The 12,946-nt window shown below is 38.7% G+C and overlaps 1 protein-coding gene across 1 annotated transcript in view; it reads right to left on the bottom strand.

Moving 5' to 3' along the window:
• The window catches only part of MSRB2 (methionine sulfoxide reductase B2), a 456,570-nt gene that overhangs the window by 77,055 nt on the left and 366,569 nt on the right, over positions 1 to 12,946 (bottom strand). The gene's annotated exons all lie outside the window — the stretch shown is intronic.

Raw genomic sequence — 12,946 nt, 5'->3', positions numbered from 1 at the left:
TAGTAGAGACGGGGTTTCACCGTGTTAGCCAGGATGGTCTCGATCTCCTGACCTTGTGATCCACCCGTCTCGGCCTCCCAAAGTGCTGGGATTACAGGCTTGAGCCACCGCGCCCGGCCATATGTTAAGATCTTTAGTTTCTGTAGGGAACCCAACATTTTGTGACTCTAACTTCCTTGGTTATTCTTTTAAGTTACTATTATCTTCTTGCTTATCAAGTTGTTCATTTACTTCTCAGGGGTCGCTTAGGGACCTGGAATTTTCCCTTGAAGGAACTCAAAATTTTTGTTTATATCCATGCTTGTGGGTGTTTCCCAGCATGCCCCTAAGAGGGCTGGCTCCTTGCTCCCTCTCAAAAGTGGTTTGATCGACTGTTCTCTTTACTTCCAGCGGAGCCCTAGCTAAAAGGAGAGAGGCTATGAATTATTTCTGTTTTTTTCCATAAGTTACCAAATAATTCTTTTAGCTTTTAAAAATTAATTTTATTTTCTAATTAATAACTACAAGCTGTATATATATTCAGGGTGCATGTAATTTAATATAATCATATAATTTGTAAAGATCAAATCAGTGTACTTGGGATATCCATCACCTTAAATATTTGTCTTTTCTTTATGCTGAAACATTTGAATTATTCTCTTGTAGCTACTTTGAAATGTACAACAGATTATTGTAAATCATACCCTACCAATTTATCAAACACTAGCTCTTATTTCTTCTTTCAAATTATATATTTGTACCCCTTTATTTTTATGTCTGAAAATCAGGATGCTAGTGTTACTGATCACAGATTCTTAGGCTCTCATGCAGTGGAAATTGACAGGAGGCTGAGAAAGTTTCCCAGAGAGGCTTTATTGAGGCTTATGCTCAAGCACAAGGCAGACAGCGTAGAAGCTAGAATTCTCCAGCTGGCTCCTGGAGGGTAGATCTTTGCAGTGTTTTAAGGAGGGTGATATGAAGATCATGAGGTATGTGAATATCATTACATGTGCAAGATAGAGCAAGGGGGTGCAGGTGCAGGGAGAAACCATGTTAGTACATACATTGCATGATCAAAAAATGGCACATCAGTCCCTCCTGCAGTGGGAATTTTAGTAGTATAATAAGGCAAAGAGTCAGGATCAGTTATTATTCTGGTCCTGCATGCATGCAGGTGATTGAAGTTAACTCCCTTGGGTAAGGTGTATGGTGGAATGCTGCTTATATTAGTTTTCTCACATGGTTTGCAAGGCCTCATGGTCAGCAGGTATATATGGAAGAAATATATTATTAGTGGGGTTGGTGCCAAGTTCCATCCCTGCTCTGTCTAACCAGGGAATGACATGAATGGGCTGAGGATGGATGATGCTCATCAGGGGTGACCTCTGTGTCAGGAACCGTTTCCACTGCTTTATGTTCATTCATCCACTTAATTCTCAAACAACCATATGAGGAGGGAGCTATCGTCATTGCCGTTTTCCAGGCAAAGAAACTGAGGGCCAGGGAGTGACTTGTCTGAGGCCACTCGTTTAGTAGCAGAGCTAGGATCTGAACTGGGTTGTTCTCGGCTGGCGTGTCAGCTGAAAAGCACTGCACATCCTGCCCCCCACCATGGTGCTTGCGGAGGGTCTTTTCTGATTTTGCTCACATCTATATGTAGCAGTTTTTTTTAAAGTTTCTTTTAAGTATCTTTCCGGGTGTTATGCTAATTATAATGTACTAACAATTTACATCTGTAATTATGTATGAATCTAGGGAATGAGTGATTCTGTAGCTTGGAAGGAGACGATTCAGTTATTATTCCTTCTGAAAACCATATTGCCAAGTCCCAAGAATAGCAATAGCATACCACTGGCTACTGGTGCCCAAAGGAAACCCATCATCTAAATGTCTTCAAGGCCCAAGAATTTTAGTGCTTATTCCAGTGGCGTAAGAACAAAAAGGCAAGGAGATGGGACAACCAACTCAAGCATGTCCCCAAAACTTTTCATTTCATTGTTTTGCAAACAGCAAAACTGGAGTGACAAAACCTTCAAGCTGATGGCATCTTTCAACCAAGTCATTTGGTACAACATGAGTCTCAAATTTTCTTTTTCTTTCTTTTTTTTTTTATTTTTGAGACAGAGTTTTGCCCTTGTTGCCCAGGCTGGAGTGGTGCAGTGGCGCGATCTCAGCTCACTGCAATCGCCACCTCCTGGGTTCAAGTGATTTTCCTGTCTCAGCCTCCCATATAGCTCGGACTATAGGCATGCGCCACCATGCCTAGCTAATTTTTTATCTTTTTAGTAGAGACGGGTTTCACCATGTTGGTCAGGCTGGTCTTGAACTCCTGACCTCAGAAGATCCACCTACCTCGGCCTCCTAAAGTGCTGGGATTATAGGCATGAGTCACTGTGCCTGACCGGGTCTCAAATTTTTTAGACAATTTATTTCATGTATTTTTAATGTCTTTTTTATGATATAGGGTCTTATTCTGGTACTCAGGCTGAGTGCTGTGGCATGCTCATGACTCACTGCAGCCTTGACTTCTTGGGCTCAAGCAATTCCCCTGCCTCAGGCTCCAAGTAGCTGGGACTTACAGGTATGCACCATCATACCTGGCTAATATTTTTTTAAAAATCATTTGTAGAGAAGGGGTCTCACTGTTTTGTCCACACTGGTCTCAAATTCCTGGACTCAAGATATCCTCCCACCTCTGCTCCCAAAGTGCTGGGATTACAGGCATAAGCCACTGCACCTGGCTAATTGTCATACATATATAACTGTATATATATTCACTGCACTGCTTTATGTTCGTTCATCCACTTAATTCTCAAACAACCATATGAGGAGGGAGCTATGTGTGTGTGTGTGTGTGTGTGTGTGTGTGTGTGTGTGTGTGTGTACACCCATTAACAATGGCTCCAATTTTGTTTTAAAGAACAATCCCATATTTAAGGTTAAGTGTAGATATTAAGACCTTAATCTGAGCAGAGATTTTCCAAGTACACTTCACCTGGGGGAATAATTTGGAGCTGAAAGAACCCAGAATATGCTATTGTGGCATATAAATTATTTTGAGCAGAGGCATTTGAGTTCCTGAAATCTGTCTAAAAGTAGAGCCACCCAAGATAACTCAAAACAATTCAATTATCTTAAATTCTCTCCCTGGAAGCAAACAGAGAAGACTGACTCATCACCAGAGGCTAGAAGTCAGCACCACACCTAAATAGCCATTGTGACCAAACTATCATATCTCCCATCCGTTCTCCTAAGGGCCTATATATCTTTCCAAAAAGTCATTTGTTTTCCCTAAGTTCCCTTTTCTCCCTCGTTGTCCCCTGTTAAGACAGTATAGAAGCCACAAATTCTAACCGTCTCTTTGAGTGACACTTTTCTGTGAACTCCCATAAGTACATGATTAAGTCTGTCTTTTGATAATCTGTTTTCTGTCTGTTTAATTCACAGGCCCCCAATTATAGAATCTAAAAGGTTAGAGGAAACATTTCCTCTGTCAGAACATCTGCTAAGATCTGTTCTGACCCTTCTCTGGCAGTTCCTAGCTCTTATCTGAGCTCTACAGGCTTTTGTATCCCTTCTGCATGGTGTCTTTGAGAGATGTCAACTGCACATGAAAACTAATAGAGCATGCCCATGGTGGACCTACACTCCATGCGTTCTCTCCCATCTTTCTGACTCTGAGGGCTCTGAAACTCAACCAGTGACAGGCTGAGGGCAAGAACTGGCTTCTCTTCTGCAGTGATTTACTTTAAAGCTGTGGACTGTGATTCCTGGGGGGAAGCCGCTCCCCTGCTCCCACCCAGTCTTCATTTTGGGGCCTTTGAAAGAGTGGAAACTTAGCATTTTACAACTATGCCAAAAACTTGATGGTGAGACTAAATCTAAGCCTAAAAGAAATCAGATGGTTGATATTAAGAGATTTACCAAGACTTTTCTCGTTTCTTGATCTCCTTTCTGGGGATTTCATATTAGTGAGTACATTCTCTGAATGTAATGGTTTAGAAGCATCAGACACAGCGAACTTGAGTCTCAGGGTGTTTATTTTGTAAGGAACGTGTTTGAAAAGGGGCATTTTAATGATCCTGTAAATGTTTTTTAACTCAGCAGTAATGTTTACATAGCTAGTAATCATGGCTCTCAGGCATGGTGAGAGTTTTACTGTTGTTAAGTTTTGTGATGCTCCTTCAAGCTGGCTAGGATAGGTTTCATATTGTTACTTCTGAGTGGGACTCTGAAGTCTGTTGCTGGCAATTCATTGCTCCCTTTTTATTATTTATTCTATTATTATCTTATTTAGCTAAGAAAAATAATAACTGCCTAAAGAAAATCTCCTCATTCAACAGTTAATTTTTCTTTTCATTCTAATCCTCAAAGGAGCAAATAATTGCATACAAGAAAAATAAGCTAAGCTTTCTATCCTGTGAGACTCTGTGGAACTAGCATATTTATCTCTCTCTTATTTGTATTAATAAAATGAGACTTTTAATAAAACAATTTTCTGGAAAGCTAAATAAATGAAATCACAGAGCTAGAAAATTGTGTATGCAGATAATGACTATCAATGAGTTAGCAGATAAATGATTTGATAATATAGATATAAATGCATTCATCTGGGTTTTTCAAAGTTTTTCTGAAAGTAAAGACTATAGAATCAAAAGGCCAGCTAGATACAAACTCATATTTTTCAAAGAAAGGAACCTATAAATAAAATAATTAGACTATCACTCGATTTGTGTGTCAGATATCTGAGTACTTACTAGGCCGCTGTTGGCTTCAGCTGTTCTCATCAGTATGATTAACGACTACTTAAAAGTGCTTGATTCCATTTGTATGCCAGCTGTCCTTGTGTAAAACAAACTGGGACTTTCTCAAGATAATCAGAGCCTGACTGCAGGATTTGGGGGCTGATACCTTTGAGCTGGAAAAGGAAATTAATGACTCTTAGCTCATCGCCCTGAGGTCAGACCCAGACATTTGTGACTGAAATATACCTAAAGCAGATGCTGCTCACTGGGGATTTGTCAAAATGGGAGCCTGCTCCTTTCCAAGTTCTGGTGGGAAGAAAGATCCTAGCCTATATGGAGCTTTATACGTTGTTAGCAGGTTAACAAGAGCTCAAGTAATCTTAACTACACAAACAACCATACTTTAAAAGGTAATAAGGCCAGGTGCGGTGGCTCACACCTGTGATCCCAGCACTTTGGGAGGCTGAGGCGGATGGATCACCTGAGGTCAGGAGTTCGAGACCAGCCTGGCCAACATGGCGAAACCCCGTCTGTACCAAAACCACAAAAATTAGCCCGGCGTGGTGGTGGATGCCTGTAGTCCCAGCTACTTGGAAGGCTGAGGCAGGAGAATCACTTGAGCCTGGGAGGCATAGGTTGCAGTGAGCCAAGATCACGCCACTACCACTTCATCCTGGGTGACAGAGCGAGATTCTGTCTCAAAAACAAAACAAGAAAAGGTAATAAGTATGCCAGTAACCAAGGGGAGGCATTCAAAGTCACAGGCAAGCTCTGTCTGCCAAGCAGCAATACGGAGTCATATAACCATAGGAAGTAATGCTGTATCCTCTCTTAATGAAACATTCATACACAGGTAGCCAAGGTGTTGGTGATGGAGAGTGATTTCAGACATTAGCTCCAAAGACAGAATTTCTGCATTTTGACATCTGTTCTACAAATTCAAAAGTCACTGTGTGATGCCAGGCGCTGTGGCTCACACCTGTGATCCCAGCACTTTGGGAGGCTGAGGCGGGTGGATCATTTACGCTCAGGAGTTCAAGACCAGCCTGGCAATATGGTGAAACCCCATCTCTACTAAAAGTACAAAAATTGGCTGGGTGGTAGTGTGCACCTGTAATACTAGCTACTCGGGAGGCTGAGGCAGGAGAATTGATTGAGCCTGGGAGGTGGAGGTTGCAGTGAGCCAAGACGGCACCAGTGCATTCCAGTCTGGGAAACAGGGTGAGACCCTGTCTCAAGGAAAAAAAAAAAAAAGTAACCATGTGGTCATCATATTTGCTACACTGAAAGGCCAAAGGAAATCAGTACCTAATCAGAAATGGGAGTGATTTTCTTTACCACTCAACTACTTTCAAAAATATCCAAAAGAAAATAAAAATGAATTAGAATTCCATTTTAGTCTTTAAGATCAGTTAGTTTAAGGCATTCAGATAGTCAACAAATATTATTCAAGTTATCCCTTTGCAAGGAGCTCTGATAATAAGGTGTATGCCCGACATAAAATTCCTTTCCATCTCATTGGGAGAGATCAAAGCATAATAGCTAATAGTTGTCAAATGCTTACAATTGTTAAAGCAAAATAAAAATGGAGACCACAGTTTAGGTATACCCAAAGCCCAGCTGCCCAAAACTCAAGTCATCCTGATTTTCCCAAACCTTTCACCATAAAGATAAACATAACACAAATGTAAGCTTTTTGTCTTTATCAGCCTGATTCAGTGAAATTAAACCAATAACCTATCAACAAATCAGCTTAAACAGTTTGGTTTGCCTTAATAAAGACTATATGACAGCCAATCATGAAAAAGACCAAAATGCTTCCTCCTTCGTGCTCTATGAACTGCCCTGTTACTGCTGTAAAATTGAAACATTGTTTGAGATCTCCTAGTTTGTGAACTATTATTTTGTATTCAGGATAAACTCTTAACATTCTAACTGGATCTGATTTTATTTTTGACACTATGTTCAGTACTGTACATGCACTTATTTACTCCTGAGAGCAACCTTATGAAGTGGCTACTATTATTATGTCCCCATTTTAGAGATGTAGAAACCAAGAAAATGTCTTTAGCAAATGCTAAAGATCCCACAGCTAAGAATGGAGTAAGTAGGACACTCCAACCTGAGCCTCTCTGACTCCAAGGATCTGCATGCTTCTAACCACGATATCACATACATGTGCTTTAAGAAAACAGCAACCCCAGGCAGTAAGCATAAGAAAAAATGCAAAATGAGTGCCAAAGATGCTATGATAGAAGGTTACCAATAAAGTATAAGGCATCAGGGGAAGCTTAAGGATGAAAGTGAGGCTTGATCTGAATTTGGACTTGAACTTGTAGACAAAAGATTAGTAGGGCAATGTAGTATGAGATAGAGGAAAACCACCATGCTTTTTCACAAATACTCCTTTGGGGCTGCCAGAAAAGAAAATTGGCCTTAATGACTTATGAGGCCAATATATTATGACCTTTTTAATGTAATTACAAATAATATACATATAATAAGCTTTTATATATCTGTATAAAACATCTGAATATCTATATTTATACATATTACAGGGATACTGTCTAGGGTAAGTTCACATAACCATGTATGAGTCATCTCTATTTTACAGATGAGAGATTCCTTAAAGGCTGTTGAGAGTTGATGAAGCTATTAGGAGGTAATGCTCCATGGGTCTCCCTTGTTCTGCACATCTTCCTGATTGACTTTTGTTCCAGACTATCTTTTCAAAGGTGTTGGTGAATAGCTTTGGCAAATAATATAGTGTCTCCCTTGCTGCTCATTATACGCTTTTTTTTTTTTTTTTTTTTTTTGAGACAGAGTTTCGCTCTTGTTGCCCAGGCTGGAGTGCAATGGCGCCATCTCAGCTCACTGCGATCTCCACCTCCCAGGTTCAAGCAATTCTCCTGCCTCAGCCTCCTGAGTAGCTGGAATTACAGGCATGCACCACCATGCCCGGCTAATTTTGTATTTTTAGTAGAGATGGGGTTTCTCCATGTTGGTCAGGCTGATCTCGAACTTTCAACCTCAATTGATCTGCCCATCTCAGCCTCCCAAAGTGCTGGGATTACAGGTGTGAGCCACTGCGCCTGGCCCTTGCTGCTTATTATAAAGGATTTGGGTTCTCTAAGCTCAGAGTTCTTCTGTAACACAAACCACTGCATTGGTGGGCATCCCTCTGGGTCTATCCATGTTTTCCCCATGAGACTTGGGAGCAAGGAGATTTGACACAAATAGCCTGGCTGATGCTGCTTGCTGTGCTGTGAGTAATAAAGTCCTTTGTTTCTTACCCAGATATCTCATATCTCGTTCCAGTAACATTAAAATGGGCAGTTAGCTTGCAAGTAGGATAAAATCTCAGACCCGTCACAGTTCTTGACAGAAGTATAGAAGATAGGGGGTTTATTTTTTTTTATGTAGATTGGTCAAATCTGTCCTCCTCCTATTGAAAAAGGCATATGTGTTGGCATCCATTGGAATAACATCAAGCAGATCCATCTTAGAGCCCAGAGAAACCAGCAAAGGCAAATGCCAGGGTGGGAGTCTCCCCTGAATACTTAGCTAAGGTGCCCAGGGATTATACTAAGTAAAGTGAAGCCTTTCCATGTCCTTATCCTCAAAGTGCTCATCGTCTAAAGCAAGGGTTGACCAACTATGGTCCATGAGCCAGTCTGGACCCCACCTATTTTAATAGATACAGTTTCATTGGTTAGGTGTTATCTATGGCTGCTTTTGTGCTGCAATCGCAGAGTTGAGTGGTTGCAGCAGAGATGGAATGGCCTGCAAAACCTAAAATATTTACTCTCTGGCCCTATAGAGGGATCTAAAGAGAAAGACAAATGCATGAAGAATGAGGAATTCCCTTAAAACATGCTAAAGGCAAACAGAACAGAACATTATGTGTGCATAGAATAGAGAGCTACACACACACGCGCGCGCGCGTGCACACACACTCACATATACAAATGCATATGCCACCCCCCACCTGTCAGTTATATGCATGGTCTTATTTCACCCTCACAACAGCTTTATGAGACATGTAGTTGGAAGCATGGCCTCTGAAGCAAAACTATGTTTAAATTGAAAGCTTTGTCACTTACTAGCTGGACAATCTTGGGTAAATTACTTAACCTCTCTGTGCCTGGGTTTTCTCGCTTGTTAACTGTAGGTAGTGCTGCCTATGCATCACAGGATTACTCCAAGAGTTGAAACTACAAAGAGCAGCCTCTGGCACATCGTAAACAATATATAAATATTTGCTATTATTTTTCCTTACTTTCCAGAAGACTAAACTGAGAGAGAGAGAGGTTAAGTAATTTTTTCAAGGTCACATGGCTGGAAAAAGTGAGAGACAGAACTTAATCTCAGCTCTGATTTTAAAGAGGTGCTATTATATTGCTTCTCAATAATAAAGGCTTATTGAATTTTTTATTCCTGCTATTATATTAATTCTCAATAATAAAGGCTTATTGAATTTATAAGTAAAATCACCATAAGAAAATTTCTTTACCTTTTCCAACAATGCTTTTTATTTTTTAAATTGTGATTTGTGGTTTATTTATTGGTAGATCCTACAGGTCTCTTGTACTGAGTGAATTCCACAAGAACTTTATTTGAATTCACTATATTAATATATTCCCGCCTGACACTTTGATGATTGTCCTTGGAAATGAAGTCCACTTTTATTATTAAACTAATTATATTCATGGTTTTAAAATGATAAACCTAAGCAAAGCTTTTGCTAGTGATCTATATAATACTACTCAGGTAATTTTAAATAAAGAATAGGACTTTTAAATATTAATCCCTAAATAAGGGACTTGACACTATTGTATTGCTCCTAGAATATACCAAGAACAGTTATTTTTCCGTATAGTCTTTAGTAAGTTCATCCTACCCTGTGTTCAGTTGAGTTTAAAAACAAAGAGCAGCCAGGCGTGGTGGCTCATGCCTGTATCCTGGCGCTTTAGGGAAGGCCAAGGTGGGCAGATCACCTGAGGTCAGTAGTTCAAAACCAGCCTGACCAACATGGCAAAACCCCATCTCTACGAAAAATATAAAAATTAGCTGGGTGTGGTGGCAGGCGCCTGTAATCCCACTTACTCGGGAGGCTGAGGCGGGAGAATAGCTTGAACCCAGGAGGTAGAAGTTGCAGTGAACCGAGATGGCGCCACTGCACTCCAACCTGGGCGACAGAATGAGACTCCGTCTCAAAAAACAAACAAACAAAAAAAGAGTATGTAAATATGGCCTCTCTCTAGATAGTTCTAAGGAAAATGCACCATCTCTTGAAACCCCATTCCTCATCTCCAGATTGCCAGCTGTGGCAGGGGAATGCTGTAAGACATACCTTGCTGAGAAACAAGTTACTTGCCATTAAAAGTAATGACAAAAACCATAATTACTTATGAGGTGGGAGGATCACCTGAGCCCTGGGAGGTTGAGGCTGCAGTGAGTTATGACTGTGCCACTGCACTCTAGCTTGCATGACAGAGTGACCCTGCCTCAAAAAAATAATAATAATCCATTTGATTTTACATGTTATTTTGAGCTTCTGGAAAAGTATTTTTCATGGATTAAGTCCTGCTTCTTTGGCAAGGAAATAATACATTTGATGTGTACTTATTAAAAGTATTAAACACATTTGATGTGTACTTATGAAAAGCACAGCACAAACTTGAATTCTCATTTATGATGCTTGCTTAAAGATCAAAGCTTGTGAAACAGATTTTATTTCACTGTCCATTTTCCATTTAATTAATAGCTGTTTTGAAAAGTTAGATATTAATTTTAATGAAATGTTTTGATCTCCAGAAGTGAAACTCTGGCTTTTGACTCTGACAGAACAACTACAAGTTACTTTATATAAATTGTCTTGAAATGTCACAACCACAACAGTTGTCAGGGTTTCCAGTGTGTTTAAGGGAAACTCAGGATTCTGACTCAAATTTCTGTAGTTTCAGGTATTACCCCATATGTTTTGGGTCTAGTTCTGACCAAATTACACGTTATTCCAGGCCAAAGCATATAATTCCTGAAGGAGATTCTTAGCACTTTTCCCTCTCGCTGTAGCAGCTGAGGAGATCTTATATTCCAGATGGTTGCAGGTACAAAATGGAGGAACTTCTGTCAGCCTGGGTCCTTGAATGACAGTGTGGAACCGAGCTCCCTCTATTGACCTGTGTTTGATATGTAGTGTGATAAAAGACCTAAGCCACCGAGATCTGAGGATTGTTTATTACCCCTATAGAAAAGTTGTTGTCATCTCTGTCTGTTTTCCAAGTGTATTGTCTTTTTCTTATTGATTTTTAGAAGATCTTTGCTTATTGAGAATGTTAACATTTTGCTTGTTAAATATGCTGCATTTTTCTCCTTGTCAATAATTTTGCTTACAGTGTGTTTTACTGACAGGAATTTAAGAGTTTTATGTAGCCAAACTTGTCATATATGTTCTTTTATGACTTCTAGTTTTTCTGGCATAAATAGAATCTCCCTTGTGAAGATTATAATTTTCCCAAACCAGTTACTGAATAGGCTATCATTTTTCCCCTGGGCAAAAAAGCTACTTTTAATAATGCTAAATCCTCCCTCTATGTATGGATTTGTGTCTGGAGTCTTAATTTTTTAAAATTTTTATGCCTGTACCATACTAATTTGCTTTTTATTGCTTTTTAATACATGTTCTGATAAGCGAGACAATTCCTCTGTAGTTTTCTATTTGAAAATATTCTTAGTTTTTATTATTATTATTTATTATTATTATCATTATTCTTCTAAATAAATTTTGCTGTTTGTCAATTTCAGAAAAGAAATGTGTTGGGATTCTAATAGAAATTATACTAATTTTATATCTTAATATGGGGGACTGAAATCTTTATACTACTGAACTTCCCATCAGACAGCATGCTATTCCTAGAAAGGACATCTCCATTTATTCAAGTCTCATTAAAATTCTGTAGTTTTTCTTGCATAGTTCTTGTTAAATTTATTTCTATGTATTTTATAACTTTTGTTGCCATTGCAAATGTATTGTCTTTGTATAATTGGCTGATTTTTAAATTTTATGGCTCTACATTTAAACTGAGTAAAACAGAAGAAATGAACTTTGGAAACCTGTATGAGAATTAAATTTAAACTATATCTGTTCAGTAATTATCTAGAAACTAGTTAAAAGAGACATTGTACAGAATTGTCTCAAAGATTAAAAAAAAAAAAAAAAAAAGATCTTTGGTATGCACCAGATTTTAAAAAGTGGTATATACCTGGTCCCTATCCTGGTGGCTCTCCTGGTCCCTATCCTGGTGGCTCTGCGTAGAATGTTTGCCTAATTCCACTTTGATGTTAGGGCCTTAGCCTGTGAAACTTCTTTTCAGAACTTACTAGGAGGTTGGTTTTTGACGATGTTATTTTCTATATTACATTTTGCCATCTCTATGAATCTACCAAAGAGAAATTCCCCTGATATTTGTTCCACCTGAGAAACTGGTCTGTGCTTTTATCTAGCAGATCCTAGTGTAAATCACATAATGGATAACATTTCCCCCCAAAACTGGCTGCCAGTGAGTACAGAGTCAAATTCCCATTCATCTCTAACAAATGCATTGCATTTTTGTGAATTCTCATCTTTGGATCCAAATCTTATTCCTGCTTTGTTGGACTTTCCTACACTTATGCCTGTATTTCATTTATTTTTTTTCCTTCTTATATCCCATGGATCTTTGTAATCTACTTTAAATACTTTCTGGATCAAAACAGACTTGAAAGTGCAGAGAGAAAACCTACAAATAGGTTTGTATCCTATAATCCATGCTCTAACTTCATAAAACTCTATGATAAATATAATTACCACACCATTTGAAATAAAGCAATTTATTCTGAAATAAAGAATTATATTCTTTGAAATTACAAATTAATACAAAATAATCTTAGCTTTAATTTCTAAAATCAAATTCACTTTAAAACGTCTTTTAGGAAAATGACTATACAGGTCAACACTGGACTTTAAGCATGACTAAGCAATACATACTTCATGAGATCACCACATTAGTAGTTTTTGTCTTATTTGAAATGTATGTTTACTCCCCATTTTGTGCTCAATACTGAAAATGCAATTTCTCAGCAAAGATTGCTCTACCTTTATGCTTCAAAGTTTTCCAAAAAATAAAAACTTTTTAGTTATATAAATGGAAAATAATATATTGATGGCCCAGCATTAAAAT

This window comes from Macaca thibetana, chromosome 9, assembly GCF_024542745.1.
Source record: "Macaca thibetana thibetana isolate TM-01 chromosome 9, ASM2454274v1, whole genome shotgun sequence".
NCBI lineage: Eukaryota > Metazoa > Chordata > Mammalia > Primates > Cercopithecidae > Macaca > Macaca thibetana.
This window is presented reverse-complemented; position numbering and strand designations above follow the sequence as displayed.